Source organism: Bos grunniens, chromosome 8, assembly GCF_055505025.1.
Source record: "Bos grunniens cultivar Pamir isolate PY7600 chromosome 8, Bosgru_T2T1.0, whole genome shotgun sequence".
Classification (NCBI taxonomy): Eukaryota; Metazoa; Chordata; class Mammalia; order Artiodactyla; family Bovidae; genus Bos; species Bos grunniens.
In genome coordinates this window covers 43,719,900-43,734,320 of record NC_141172.1, presented here as the reverse complement: position 1 = coordinate 43,734,320, position 14,421 = coordinate 43,719,900, and the positions used below count along the sequence as shown (strand labels likewise).

The 14,421-nt window shown below is 41.6% G+C and overlaps 1 protein-coding gene and 1 long non-coding RNA gene across 19 annotated transcripts in view; one reads left to right on the top strand and one right to left on the bottom strand.

Annotated features, from left to right (window-relative positions):
- Positions 1 to 3,308, top strand: part of LOC147366993 (uncharacterized) — a 93,647-nt gene extending 90,339 nt beyond the window's left edge. For 6 of the 9 annotated variants that reach the window (XR_015169682.1, XR_015169681.1, XR_015169689.1 and 3 more), the window contains 2 exons: positions 987 to 1,016; positions 3,134 to 3,308. This is a non-coding gene — a long non-coding RNA (uncharacterized LOC147366993). Of the gene's footprint in view, positions 1 to 986; positions 1,017 to 2,419; positions 2,571 to 2,673; positions 2,818 to 3,133 lie in introns of those variants that run through there. The other 3 variants (XR_015169686.1, XR_015169683.1, XR_015169684.1) reach the window with 2 other exon arrangements.
- Positions 1 to 14,421, bottom strand: part of PIP5K1B (phosphatidylinositol-4-phosphate 5-kinase type 1 beta) — a 345,687-nt gene that overhangs the window by 26,250 nt on the left and 305,016 nt on the right. The window lies entirely within an intron of this gene.

Sequence of the window (14,421 nt, the reverse complement as noted above, 5' to 3'; positions counted from 1 at the left end):
TCTACTTCTGTACATACCTATTAATTGAAGATACATGACATAGAAGTTCTGAGCTCTTCAGTATTAAAAAAATTTCTCAAAAGAATTATATGGATCTTATGAAATCAGGTTCATTTGTAGAACACATAACACAAAATTGTGAGAATCCAGACTAGTAGTAAGAGGAAAGGGAAGCAGGGAATCTCCCATAGGTTTTCCATTTGGTGATATTTGAGAATTTGGAAACTCAGGGATGAAAGCCACTTCACTTTGGCTTGATATAATTTCTCTTTAAATTCTAGACACAGGGAAAAAAAAGTCCTCTTGCTTTTCAAAAACCCAAGATGGGTTATACGAGGTGGGAAACTGTGTGTTTTGATTGATTTTTAAAGATCAAGGTGAATGTGGCTTCTCTCCACTGAGCTGTGGACTTTATATTGTAAACCTTTACAGATTTTTGGGTTAAATAAACCATCAGGTTTCAAGGGATGCTGTCTGGAGAGGCACTGCATGATAATGAATGTTGCTCAGGTTATTTTCTGGATCAAGAGCAAGGATGCTGTAATGGGCTTTAATTGGCTTTTGCCTTTTGACTGCTAAGATGCCACTCACTAATCCCATGGGTAGGGAGCAGTCCTGCCTGGTTAAGCCTTATGAGAAAGATGAATGCTTTATCTACTTAAACATCAAAGCAGGAAACAAAGGGGTTGCAAAATATGTATAGTTCACATTTAATACAATTCAGAAATCTCTACTGGCTTCTGGGTTATTTTGTAACCATAATTTACTTGATGAGGTTCAAATCTAAGCTTCTCTCATCTTGCTTGAGTTTTTGGTCATGATTTCAAATTATTTCCGTCCTAAGATTAGGGGTATAACCTAGATATTCTAGAAGTGCTTTTTCTTTTTAAAATTTAATTTTTTAATAGCATACCACCTGTAGTATAAAATATAGCAAAAAGTAATCCTCCTCCTTTTTTTTTTTTTTTGGTCCTTCTGTGATTCAGAGTTCACCTCCCTAGGAGTAAATCCTTTTTGTAAGTATTTTTAAACCTAATATTTGTTTTACTTTTGGAAACTATGAATGAGTCACTAGCATGGTTAAAACCAAATACAAATAGAAAAACAATTCGTTTTCTTTGGGGTTTAACAGGTACATTTATCAGCTTATGGTCAGTTGCTCAGTTGTGTCTAACTCTTTGCAACCCTATGGACTGTAGCTCACCAGATTCCTCTGTCTATGGGATTTTCCCAGCAAGAATACTGGATGGGTTGCCATTTCCTTCTGCAGCTATTTTAGCTAAAATATAATAGATTACAGAGAAAGTACTATATTTCCTTAATACCATATGGTCAAATTTAATAACATCCTTCAAGCATATTAAAAGAAAAGACCTTCTGTTAATTTACCCTGTTTTGCACATGTTAGAATAATATCCTATCTTAGTAAGAAGAATATTCTGAGCATCCTTAAATTTGGGGGACAAAAGTGAGATATCCAGAGTATATAAAAAACTCTTGTAGTACAACAGTAAAAAGACAACGCAGTCAAAAATGGTCATAGGATATGAATAGACATTTCTCCAAAGAAGATACACAAGTGGCCAATAAATGCATGTCAAGATGCTCAACATAATTAGTCATTAGGAAAATGCAAATCAAAAGCACAATGAGATACCACCACTTCACAGCTACTAGGATGGCTATAATAAAAGAGAGAGATGATATGGAAAAACTGGAGCCCTCCTACTTTGCTGATAGGCATGTAAAATGATGAAGCTAGTTTGGAAAACATTTTGGTGAATCTTCAAAACCATACAGCTCAGCAATTCCACTCCTTGATATATATGTAAGGAAAATGGAAAAATATATGCCCACACAAAGAACTGCCCGTGAACGGACACAGCAGCATTACTCATAACAGCCAACAAGTGGAAATAACCCAGAAGGCCACCAGTTGATGCATGGATAAGTAGTTCATACAATGCAATATTATTTGGCAATAAATATAGTAAAGTATTATCTATGCAGCAATACAGGTGGATCCTGGTAAGTGAAAAAAAGCTGGTCATAAAGGAACTCATACAGAATGGTGGAGAGATGCTATGCGGCAGGCTGGGGAAGCTGGGGACCATCTGCAGAGTCCCAGGGCCAGCGCTGCTGGTGCAGGAGCAGAGCTAAGGGGGCCTCTATCCTGGAGGATGGTCTGCCTAGAAAATGCAGACTGCTGGCCCACGGACCCAGGCCGGCTGCGAGAAGTATGTTTTGGGCCCAAAGAGATTTTTTTAAAAATTTGAATGATTGCTAAATTAAGTAACAGGAAATTCCTATAAAATCCAGTCGTCCACAGATTCTAATGAGAAATGAGATGGGCAGGCAACTCCAAGCCCACATTTGTGAGTAGCGATGAGGCTGAGGCACGTCCTCTCCATTGTTCCAGGGTCCCTACTGCTGCTTCTGCGTCACACACCGGGCCTGTTCTCGCCATTGGCATCATCTCTGCCTGGTCCCTCTGTGTGCATGTCAGCCCAACATCCTCACTGCACTGTATGAAGAAGCTGAGGCTTGAGAGGCATAGTAACTTGCTCAAGGTCACACTAGAGTTGAATAGAGCTAGAATATGAACTTTGTTTTCCAATTAAACACCTTTTCTATGGTCACCCCTGATGAAATTTTATAAATTTGTTACTGCAGAAATTGAGGGAGCTGAGACCAATGTGCCTAGAAGCTTGAGGATCATCCCATAAGCCAGCAAAAACAAATGGAGATTTGATGCTTGATGTGAGCTGTGGAGATCTTTTGTTTGAGAAGAGTTAGGCCAGAGAGGTTTGAGGAAAAGTAAGTAGGCAAAATATGCTGTACAAAGCAACATATTTATCTTTCTCAAAAAAGTTAAAATAGAATTACCACTCAAGCCAGCTATCTCATATATATCCCAAAGAATGGAAAACAGGGTCTCAGATATTTGTTCCCTCAGTGTTATGGGCTGAACTGTGGGCTTCCCTCCAGCCTCCATTTATATCTTTAAGTCCTAACCCCAGTACTTTAGTATGTGTTGGTATTTGGAGATAGGCTCCTTAAAGAGGTATAATTAAGGTTAAGTGACATAATTGGGATGGCTCTAATTCAATATGATTTGTGTCCTTATGAGAAGAGGGGGAGGAGATTAGGACTTGGATACACAGAGGAAAGACCATGTGAAGAGGAAGAAGATGGCCATCTACAAGCCAAGGAGAGCCGCCTCAGAGAAAACCAACCTTGGTAACACCTTGATCTTGGACCTCTAGCCTCTAGAACTGTGAGAAAATAAATTTCTGTTGTTTAAGCCACTTAAGTCTGTGGTACTTTGTTATGGCAGCCCTAAAATTAATACATCAATTTCACAGCAGCCTTATTCACAGTAGCCAACAGATGGTATAATTTCACCGATTTCCTCATGTAAGTAGTCAAATTCAAAGAAGAACGTAGAAGGGAGGTTGCCAGGGGCTGAAGGGAGGGGGAAATGGGGAGTTGTTTAGTGGGCAAAGAGTTTCATGTTTTCAAGATGAAAAAGTTCTGGAGACTGGTTGCACAACAATGTGAATGTACTTTGAATGTTGAACTGTTCACTTAAAAATGGTTAAGATGGTAAGTTTTGTGTTATGGGTATGTTACCACAATTTTTAAAAAGTAACATATTAAAAATGAATATCTGATAGTTAACAAGAATAGAGGTATATAAGCTTCTAATGTTTTAACACTTAAAAAAGACATGTAAACATTTAGCCCTGTGTAAACAATTGGGCATTTATAAAGTCGCATTAAATGCTCTTGGAATAATCTGACATTAAATAGCAAAAGCTATGTAACCAATTAATCTTTTAAAAAATATTTGTTATCTTCATTATTCAGTATGTACTGAGTGATATCCAAGTATAGAACTGGCATTTTGCTTCCCTAAAAATCTTAGATTAGGTCTTATCTGCTGCCCAAGAAAGGATGAGAATACACTTCAGGGAAACAGATACCTCAGCTGATAAGGCATTACAGGCATGGCTCAGCTGGGAAAATATCTGCCTGCAATGCAGGAGACCTGGGTTCGATCCCTGGGTTGGGGAGATCCCCTGGAGAAGGGAAAGGCTACCCACTCCAGTATTCTGGCCTGGAGAATTCTGCGTCGCAGAGTCAGACACGACTGAGCGACTTTCACTTTCACCATCTTTGCTTTGAATTCTGGCTTTTCCTCTTAGCTGTATATGCAATACTGGATGCGTTTCTTAACCCCTCCAGTTACTGGAAACTCCAGGTTCCTATATGTAAAATGAGAACAACAACACTGAACATGCAGGATTACTGGAGTAACAGCAAACGCCCAACACAAATACCCATTTTTGCACATTGTATTCTAGGCGCCAGGATGCAGTAGAGATTAAACAGAGATCTCTGACTCATGGAACTTACACAGCATTGAGGAAAACAGGTAATGAGAGGAAAATACTTAAAATATATAGTATGTTGGTCAAAAGCACTAAGGAGAAAAATAAGGGGAGAGAGAGGTGAGTGAGCAGCACAGACCATTCCCAAGCAGCACAGTTTCCCTGCTCTGCCACTGGAGTTTTCAGGGCCTTAGGCATGAGTCAGAAACCAGGGGACACATCCAGGTCCCCTATGTCCCATGAGGCACTATCAAGGTCTCTGAAGCCTCACTGAAGCCCCTTTCCCTGGGTAGGGACAGGCACAGGCACCCCGACTCCCTTAGAGCTCTCTCTAAAGATCACATTCAAACTGCCAACTCTTCCTGGCTTCTCTAACTTTGCTCAAAGACTGTAGGTAGTCAGCTAAATGGTTTCTGACCACTTCCTTTGCATGTCCTGCAGTCTCACACCTTGCTTTTGTTTTGGGTTTCTGCTGAAACTGATAATCAAAATACTTCATTTTAACATTCTGCTGCTGTTTTTAGCAAAGAGGTTAGTAAAGGTTATACATGAAAATGCTTCACACAAGGACATAAAGTATTATCTGGGCTTTAAGAATCTTTATACTCGAATGTGGATGTGTTTGTCCATTGCTACTTAAAAAATTAATGAAGTACAATCCATAAAAGAGTAGGGAGATAATGCAAGAATAAACCATCCAATGTAAATAAACGCATCCGCAGCCTACAGCAAATTCCTCTTCCCTTGAAGATGCCCCAAGTAGAAAGGTAAAATATGTTCTAAAAGGGATTTTCACTTAAATGTTTATGTCACTGATCGATTTCATGTTTGTTTCTCTCCAGTTCTGACACTGGTAATAGTCTTGCTATTGCTCAGTTTCCTTACTTTACTGTTGACTTCTTGGGCACAAGCCTGTTTGGAATTGGTTTCTAATGTCCCAGGCTGAGTTTTCCAGATTCCATTTCAGGGGTCACTTTCTCTTGGGAGGAGTGCCTTCAAAACTGAACAATCTACTCAGAAGGCCTGCCATTTTTCAGCCTCGCAGCTTGGGAAGATCCATTTTCTAGAAGCAATTTTATGTGAACAGGTTTGAGTCTGGCTGGCTGCCTGGGTTCTGCACCATCAAGTTTTGCCACAGTTCCCTCAATTTAGATGGTCTGAGGGCTAATTGCACCTAATTTGCAGCAAGGTACTCAGGAAACTGTTAATCTATCTAGTTTTCTTCCTCCCTCGTAAAAGCAGAGGCGCTGCCAACATTCTTCGGCTGCTCTGGTCTCTGCACACGTCACAAACTTGTCACAGGTTAAGCAGGATAAGGAGGGGGAATTTTATGTCCTCCTAGCTCCCTCTGGGAGCTGACGTTAGTGGCTCTCTGATGCCGCTCAGGCCTCTCTGTCATTTACAAAAATGTTCCTTTCTTTTACCAGCAACATTAGTTTGGCTTCACTGGAGAACATTAGCCTGGCTGGACTGCTGAAAACAGGAATAGGTAATTTTATAGCCTGGAACACTCTGATTTCTGTTTGCAGACCTAATGAGTGTTTTATAGCTGATTCTCATGGGGGCACTTGCTCAGAGAACATATGGTACAAAGCACAGTTTTTGTCTTTCAAAAGTTATCCCCTCACTGCCTTTTTTGTCAAAGTAATAACATAATATATCATATGATAGAGATGACTAATGATAAAATAAACAACCTCCTGCTCCTGCCTGTACCCCAGTCATCTCCCCAAGGGCAGTGCCTTTCACCATTTCTCTTTTTAGCCCTTCTGGTGGTTTCCTTCATATCTTTTGATGAATCAGGGAATAAAATATATTATCAACTCAAGGCAGCATCTATTGATTCAATACAAAGGATGTTTGCCTCCTCCTACTTTGCACTTCCTCCCAACATTTGCTATTTATTTATTGTGTAACTGTAAATCATATACTTAATAACCTTTTCTATTCCATCAACCATATACCATATATCTTTAATTTCCCACATTATTTAATCTTTGTCCTTGTCTTCCCACTTTGTCATAGCTATTAATATTTATATTCCTTTATTCTTATCTTATAGCTATAACCAATTTTTCTGTGCTTTGTCCATGGATTGATTCTAAAAATAGAAAATCGCTCCATACAGTTTATTATTATGACTATTGAAAATCTTGTTAATGCCTAGGCAACACTGAGTTAGGTTTACATTTTCCTCTCTAGATTCAAAATCATGATTGCTGGGCCATGCGAAGAAACATGTTTCCAACATCAAGGTTAAATGGAGTCTTTTTAAATCTTTGCTTAAATTTATACCATGTTTAGGCTGCTTCATGTTTGGAGGTTTTTGCCCTTTGGAAATGGACTGAGTACCATGGGGGTAAAGCTAGGGAGCATCTGGACTAAGGGTGGAGGCCTGAATATAAGCCCTGCTTCTTTGATTATTAGTTACAATACTGGGCAAGCATGACCCTGAGCTCCCAGTTCCTCCTCTTCAAGTGAGAATGCAGTCCCCACCAAGCCCACCTCCCAGGGCCATCAATCAAGAGGACCAAGTCAGACCCTGCAAGTGAGAGAAAGGCCAACAGAGGGTAATGCTCTTCTGTCTAAACGACCCAGGGTGTCACTATGACTTCTACCTCTGGGACTCTGCTTGTTTCCTGGCGGACGGTAGGTGTTTCTGAGGAGTTTGGCTTTATCGTAACACTTGGGGAAGAAGTCTTTTTCTGCTAGTCTAAGTTTAGCTACCTACCGGAATACTGACTGATGATAAGAAACGTGGACAGAAAAGTTCTCCTCGCAGAGAAAACCCACAAGTACAGCCTAGTCTCATGTAAAGGCTACAAATACTTGTTCAGTCCTAGAGACACATGTGCTTATGAGCAGGTCCCTCCTTGCAGGACTCAGGCACTTCTGATGTGATGGTCAAGCCAAGGTCACGTGTGTGTCTTAGAAAAGCTCACTCTGGCTCGCGTGGCTCAGGGGTGGAGGCTGCTCCAGGGTATAGAGTTCTGAAGCCCTGGCACAGGGGTTCCCAGCTACAGCCAGGAGAGTGTCAGCCTGCAGCAAATCTCATGCCCTTGCCAGGATGAGCGTCTCCTTCACACGAGCTCCGGGTTGATTGTATAGGCACATCTGCAAGACCCCTGGTGTGAACCCAGAGCACTGGGAAGCCCTTGGCCATGGCTACTGCATACAGACCACCACCCACCTTCCTAACCTACCCTGCCAGGCTTTCAGCAGAATCTGCTGCTTTCTGTCTTTTCTCCTTTTCAGCCATGAGCATGGCTGCTGCTCTTCCACGCTCTCCCACTTTGGCTATTTTTAGACAGGGAGGCTGCTTGTATCTAATGAAGGCAAGCAGAGCGGCAGGCTCTCTCTCTGGAATCGAATGACAGCTACCTATGGGTCTAGTGCTGGGGTTTAACCCCACTCTCTCCCTGCATTAAGTGTCGCCCGAGGCACAAAGACCGCTGGAGACCCGGTGCAGAAAGCTGCTCTTTGAACTGGCAGGGGAAGAGAGCAGCAAACAGCGTGCTGCCAGGGCTATTAGTTCTGGGGACAGGAAGCCACAGCTGCTGAGAGAGCTAAAGCAACTGAGCTCCTGCCACCAGCAGCCTCAGAGGCAGGCAGAGGAAGGAAGCAGGGCCCTCCCTTTGGGGAAAGCGTGTGCATCTGTGGGTGGTGGCTGGAGGGAGAACGCTTTCAAGAAAGAACCCCCATCCAAGTTCAAGGAACTTTTCCACTATCTATCTCTAGGAGATTTTATTTTTCTTTTCAACATCCTCCCTAGCAGTCCTCCTCAGATATTATTTCATTTAATCATCAGAGATCACCCTGTTAGGCTGGGTCTTATCCTAGTTATTTTGTACATGTGAGTTTTAGGCTAACGTGTCTAACCACAGTTAATAAATGGTGGTACTGGATTTGAACCAGGCCTGATTGGGGAGCTATGCCGTATCCTATACATGCTGTCTAAGCACTGAGGAGAATTAGTCCTTTGCTGCGCTCCTAAGCTATCCCCAGCAATAATGATTCAGTTATAAAAGAGATATATAAATCTGTTTCCAAATAACAAATCTATTATCATAAATCAGTCTCGATTATCTGACTTGAGAGGCAGGATAGATATGAAAGAAGAGCAAAAAGAATTTTTGATACCCCCTCCATGGGCTCAGTCACTTCAGTCATGTCCAACTCGTTGCAACCCCATGGACTGTAGCCCACCAGGCTCCTGTGTCCATGGGGTTCTCCAGGTAAGAATTCTGGAGTGGGTAGTCATGCCCTCCTACAGGGGATCTTCCGAACCCAGGGATGGCACCCACGTCTCCTGCACTGCAGGTGGATTTTTTTTTTTTTTTTCACCACTTAGCTACTGGGGAAGCCCCTGGATACCTTATACACAGAAATTAATTTGAGATGGACCACAGACAAAATGTGAAAGCTAATGCTTCCCTGGTGGCTCAGTGGTCAAGAATCTGCCTGCCAGTGTAGGAGACAGGTTTGATCCCTGATCCAGGAAGATTCCACATGCTGCATGGGACAACTAAGCCCATGGGCCACAACTACGGAGTCCACGTGCCGTAACTACTGAAGCCTGTGTGCCTGCAGCCTGTGCTCCTCGACAAGGGAAGCCACATAATAAGAAGCCAATAAACCACAGCTGGAGAGTAGCCAGTGTTTGACACAACTAGAGAAAAACTCGCACAGCAATGAAGACTCAGCACAGCCAAAAATAGAAATAAATGTGAAGGCTAACACCAGTAAGCTTCTAGAATAAAACAAAGGGGAATGTTGCCTTGACCTTGGGTGGTCATGACTAGGAAGGGGCAGAAGGGAACTTCTGGTAGGACAGGAATATTCTTTATCTAGATCTGGGTGATGGTTACTGCAACGTACACATTTGTCAAAATTTGTGGAACTGCATACTTAAGATCTGTGCATTTTGCTATATACAAATCATATTTCAACAGTAAACTGTCCACATCAAAAAGCTATCTGCTTTTCTATTCACAAAACTATAAATCATCCATTCAAACGTACACCAAGTGCTGACTTCACCCACTTACTGTGCTAAAAGTGAAAAGTTGGTAAACAGTTCACACATGGCTGAATCAACTGACTTAAGGAGCTTTCAAGAAAGTTGGTGAGATGATAAATATTAAAAAGAAAATGACTTATATGTATCATTATCAAAAATGCAAAAAAATCCCCAGTCAAAACAACAAAAAATGAAAAACCTTGACAAAGTAATTTCTAGTGGACTTCATAAAACTGAACAGTTTCTATTCTTGTAAGACGTCTTTTCCTGTTCATATTTGGTAGAGTCTAAAACTAGATTTGGTTCTCTCCCCAGAGCTCTTTTCTATGAAGTTGAGAGATAATATAGTTAAGTAGGTCCCAGAGGTAAGGCTTAGGGCTTCCTTGGTGGCTCAGATGGTAAAGAATCTGCCTGCAATGTGGAGATCCAGGTTCAATCCCTGGGTTGGGAAGATCCCCTGGAGAAGGAATTGGCAACCCACTCCAGTATTCTTACCTGGAGAATCCCATGGACAGAGGAGCCTGGAGGGCTACAGTCCATGGGATCCAAAGAGTCAGACATGACTGAGCCACTAACACATACAGAAGGAAGGCTTAGGGGGATAAAAAAGACTCTAATATGAGTAGTCCACAAAAACCCATAGAGAAGTGGCTTGCACTGAACAGTGCTCTCTAGCTAGAGAAACACACCACGAAGGTAGCAGGAACTGAGACTTATGGCCTCCATGGAATGTGCAAGAATAAGCTAGAACAGGAGGCAGGGCAGATGAATTCCAGTACTAACTCAGCAATAAGTGTGGTGTGTGCTCTCTTTGGGTAAGCTGTTAAGCCGCCCGGAGTCCCAGTTTCCTCCTCTGTAAAACTCAGGGCTTTGAACTTGGTGAGGTCCTTCCAGCTTTCAAAAGCTTTGATCCTTAGCCTAGTTGGCCCTCGTTCAACTTCCCCAGAAAACCAAGCCTGAGGTCACAGCAGTCTATCAGGAATACAGTATGCAGAAATGGAGATGCCCATGCTGTATAAGCTAATGGAACCACTAAGGGTTTAAGATAAAGTGAACAAATAATTCTCAACCACAGCACCCTTAACCTCTACACTGCACCTCAATGACATAACTTCCACGGATGGGGTCTGTAGTCAGATATTCTGCAATCTCTTTACACTTGCTTCCTATCAGGATTGGAAAAAACAAATCCAGAAGAAGTAAGCCTTATTCAGAGATGATACTATAGGTTAAATTGTGTCCCTCTAAAATTTGTATGTTGACAACCTTGCCCCCAGTACCTCAGAATGTGACCTTATTTGGGAAAAGGGCAATTGCAGATGTAATTAGTTAAGATGAGGTCATAAGAGGAGATCCGAACAGACATGCACACAGGGAGAAGGACATGTGAAGATGAAGGCAGAGATCAGGTGATGCCTCTTTAAGCTAAGGAATGTCAAAGACTCACAGGAAGTCACCAGAAGCCAGGTGACAAGCATGAAACAGATTCATCCCCATGGTCCTCAGAAGCAAGCAGCACTGTGAACATCTCAGGCTCCTGGCCTCCACCACGGTGAGAAAACACACTTCTGTTGTTTAAGCCACATGGTGTATGGTGTTAGCAAACTAGTACAGGTGTTATAAATGCTTAAAGGACAACCCTGCCTGGCCAGGGGGCTGGCTCACTAGCTTTCTCTCCCTTTCCTTAGCCCATAGCACAGCAGAGCAAGGTTACTGGTGATAAGTTGCTTCAGTCATGTCTGACTCTTTGCAACCCCATGGACCACAGCCAGCCAGGCTCCTCTGTCCATGGAATTCTCCAGGCAAGAATACTGGAGTGGGTTGCCATGCCCTCCTCCAGGGGATCTTCCCGACCCAGGGATCGAACCCGAGTCTCTTACACCTCCTGCATTGGCAGGTGGGTTCTTTACCACTAGCGCCACCTGGGAAGAACCACCAGTAACTTCAACCTTCAGGAAATTTATGATTTGGGTACCTGAAAAGAGTATTTACCATTCCCATTCTTTTCTAAACACCACATTTCCTGTTTTTAAAAAGCAAGTAACCAAATATTTGTTAAGCCTTTCATTATCTAACCAGGAATCTTCAGATAGCATTTGTGACTTAGCTTTCAGACTTCACTCAGGGCCTCCTTGTGTCAGTATGCACATGTACAGGGTGGAAATGACCACCGTCAGCAAGTGGCATCATTTAGTCCAAACCCATATTACTACCAGTCTGCAGAAGCTACTGGAAAGAATATGAGAAAATATTACAAGGCAGCTTTACCATCACAGATGTACACTGTAATTAGCACTGTTCAGGGCTATTGGAAACCCATAAGCACCACTGATTTTTAGTGGGCCTCCTAGCTTCAGCGAGGTGCAGAATGACTGGAAGTTTTCTCATACATGACCAGGCCAATGCCAAATTAATTATAAGCTCTGACTTGAATAATCAGAAAATGTCACAGAAACTACTGGCCTCTGCCGGACAGGTCAGTACCCTGTCTTGAGTTGTTAGATACATAAGCAGTTTAGGGAGAGAGAAGAGCCCTAGTTTGTGAAAGATGGGAGGTGGCTGGCTGACATGGGGGAGGTAAAAGAGTACTGGCATCTCTGAGAACTGGGACTCATTCTACTTCAAATCATGGCTCAGGTTTAATTATTTCTGACAGCGGTCTTTTCATACACTGAACCCCTTCCTGTAAGTTAAGGAATAAACTAGGTGCTTTAGAATCAAAGGTCAGGACACCCGGGTAGTTACAACAGTGGCTCTCCAATGACCAGGCACTAGAAAGTACAGGACCAGGAAGCTGCTGTTTTACCAACCCAGTGTTCCTGAAGCAGTTGCTCCAAGAACCTATAGTTTAAGAAATACTGCCTTACAGACACAGGAAGAAATATACGGCACGATCTCACTTACCTGGGACGATTTCAGGTGCTCTCACCACACACACACACACACACACACACACACACACACACACACACACACGATCTCACTTACCTGGGACGATTTCAGGTGCTCTCACCACACACACACACACACACACACACCTCTTCCAGTTATAAGATAAATAAGTCCTGGGGATGGGGTGGATGGCATGGTGACTGGAGATAATGAAGGACAGGGAAGCCTGTTGTGCTGCAGTTCACGGGGTTGCAAAGAGTGTAATACAACTTAGCAACTGAACAACAACAAAACTGTTATGCCTCAAAGTTGCAAAGAGAGTACATCTTAAAAACAAATCAAATCAAACTAACCAAAACAAAGAGAGGCAAAACATACTCCCTACCTTTAGTAAATAAAACCAACTTTTAACCTCAAAAACAAAACAAAACAAAAAGTAACTATGTGAAGTGACAAATATATTCATTAGCTTGATACAGTAATCATTTCACTATGTACAGCAAATTATTATGTTGTATGCCTTAAATATATGCCATTTTTATTAAAGATATATACTGTAAAAACAGTTCTAGGGGAGAATAATTTGTAATCACCCATGCAAAACAGGAAATATGTAAGTTCCAAATATATTTAGCATGATAAAACTTTGATGAATTGGATGTGTATCATTTCCTATTTAAGTCTTGGGAAACTACTATTTTAGAGAAATTGGTCATCGGCATTCAAATTAATGTATCAGATGGTCATAAAATACTAAAATCCCCCAGAAAAGAAAACAAAAAGGAAGAAACAAACCCAAACTGGCTTAACAGAATGGTAAGGCAGTGGGAAGTACAGTCCAGACGTGGTGTGGTGTGTGTCTGCGAATGACTGGACAAGAATGGCCCATTCTGGGCAGCCTAGCAAAGCATGAGGAGGATGTAGGTCACTGCTGAAGGGCCTTACCCACACCTTCAAGGACTGACACTGGCATTGCCCTGCAGCTGGTATTGAGAGTGCCTGGAAGGGTTGGCATCCAGCTGTGTAGGCTGAACCTAATTGATGTTCAGGGGCTCTGAATATGACTGACTTTACTGAATCAGATATGAGGCATTTACCACGTGTCACACACAAGAAATCCTACCTTCCAGAAAGCACACATAAGTCAAGTAATAAACGATTGGGCACTTTGCAAAACATCATAGAAAGGTAACCCATTATTTCACACTGTTCATAGACCTGACTCTTTGTTATGTGTAAATGTGCTTTGCAATCTGCAAATGCAAATAATAATGTTTAAAAGCTGTCACTGCACTTACACCCTTTCCAATTTATTCTTCCTACTGGAGAAGTCTATATTATCCACTTTAGGGGTTTGATTTAAGCTCTAGTTATTTTGGATAATGCCCATCTTTCATATGGCATGTCTACATCCCATTAAACATGAAATTTCTCAATGGCTATTAATAAAAATGCTCTCAAACTACTTACCATTTCCTTAGATGATGTAGTTATACGACATGTGAGTTGATTTAGGAAGACGTACCTGAAAGCTTTGATTCTCCCCCTGTGGTTTCCCTTTCTAACCAGTGTCACTTAGCTGCAACTTGGGCATTTATTCCATCTGAAATTATTCTTTATCCATATAATAACTTTCCTTATTTATCACAGGTTTACATGAATAATTTATATGCAAGTGTCTACTATGCCCCTTGCCCTTGGAAGGTCCTCTGCTCCAGTAAAGCTGGAGGGGCCTAAATATACTTCCTCATGTCCCCCTGTCTCTAACAATAAAACCATTTCTGAGAATCGAGTCTCAGAAATTATAAAGTCTGTCACTTGTGTTGAATACATGTTAGCTGTTATTAATATGATCACTAAAGATAATTATAATATGTATTTTTATGGACTTCATAAGGAATGGTGTACTGGTAAATGTTTAACAACTAGAATTTTGGGGAAAAGTGTGTGTGTATATATGTTTATATTAAACTTTACTGACAAAAAATGTGTAACACAGACTGTAAAAATAATAATAAAATATGCAGTAGTCTTTACTGTAAATTCCATATAACCAATTGATGGTCACATAATGCTTTTGTTGATTTTGGTAGAACTTCTACACCCATAGTTACT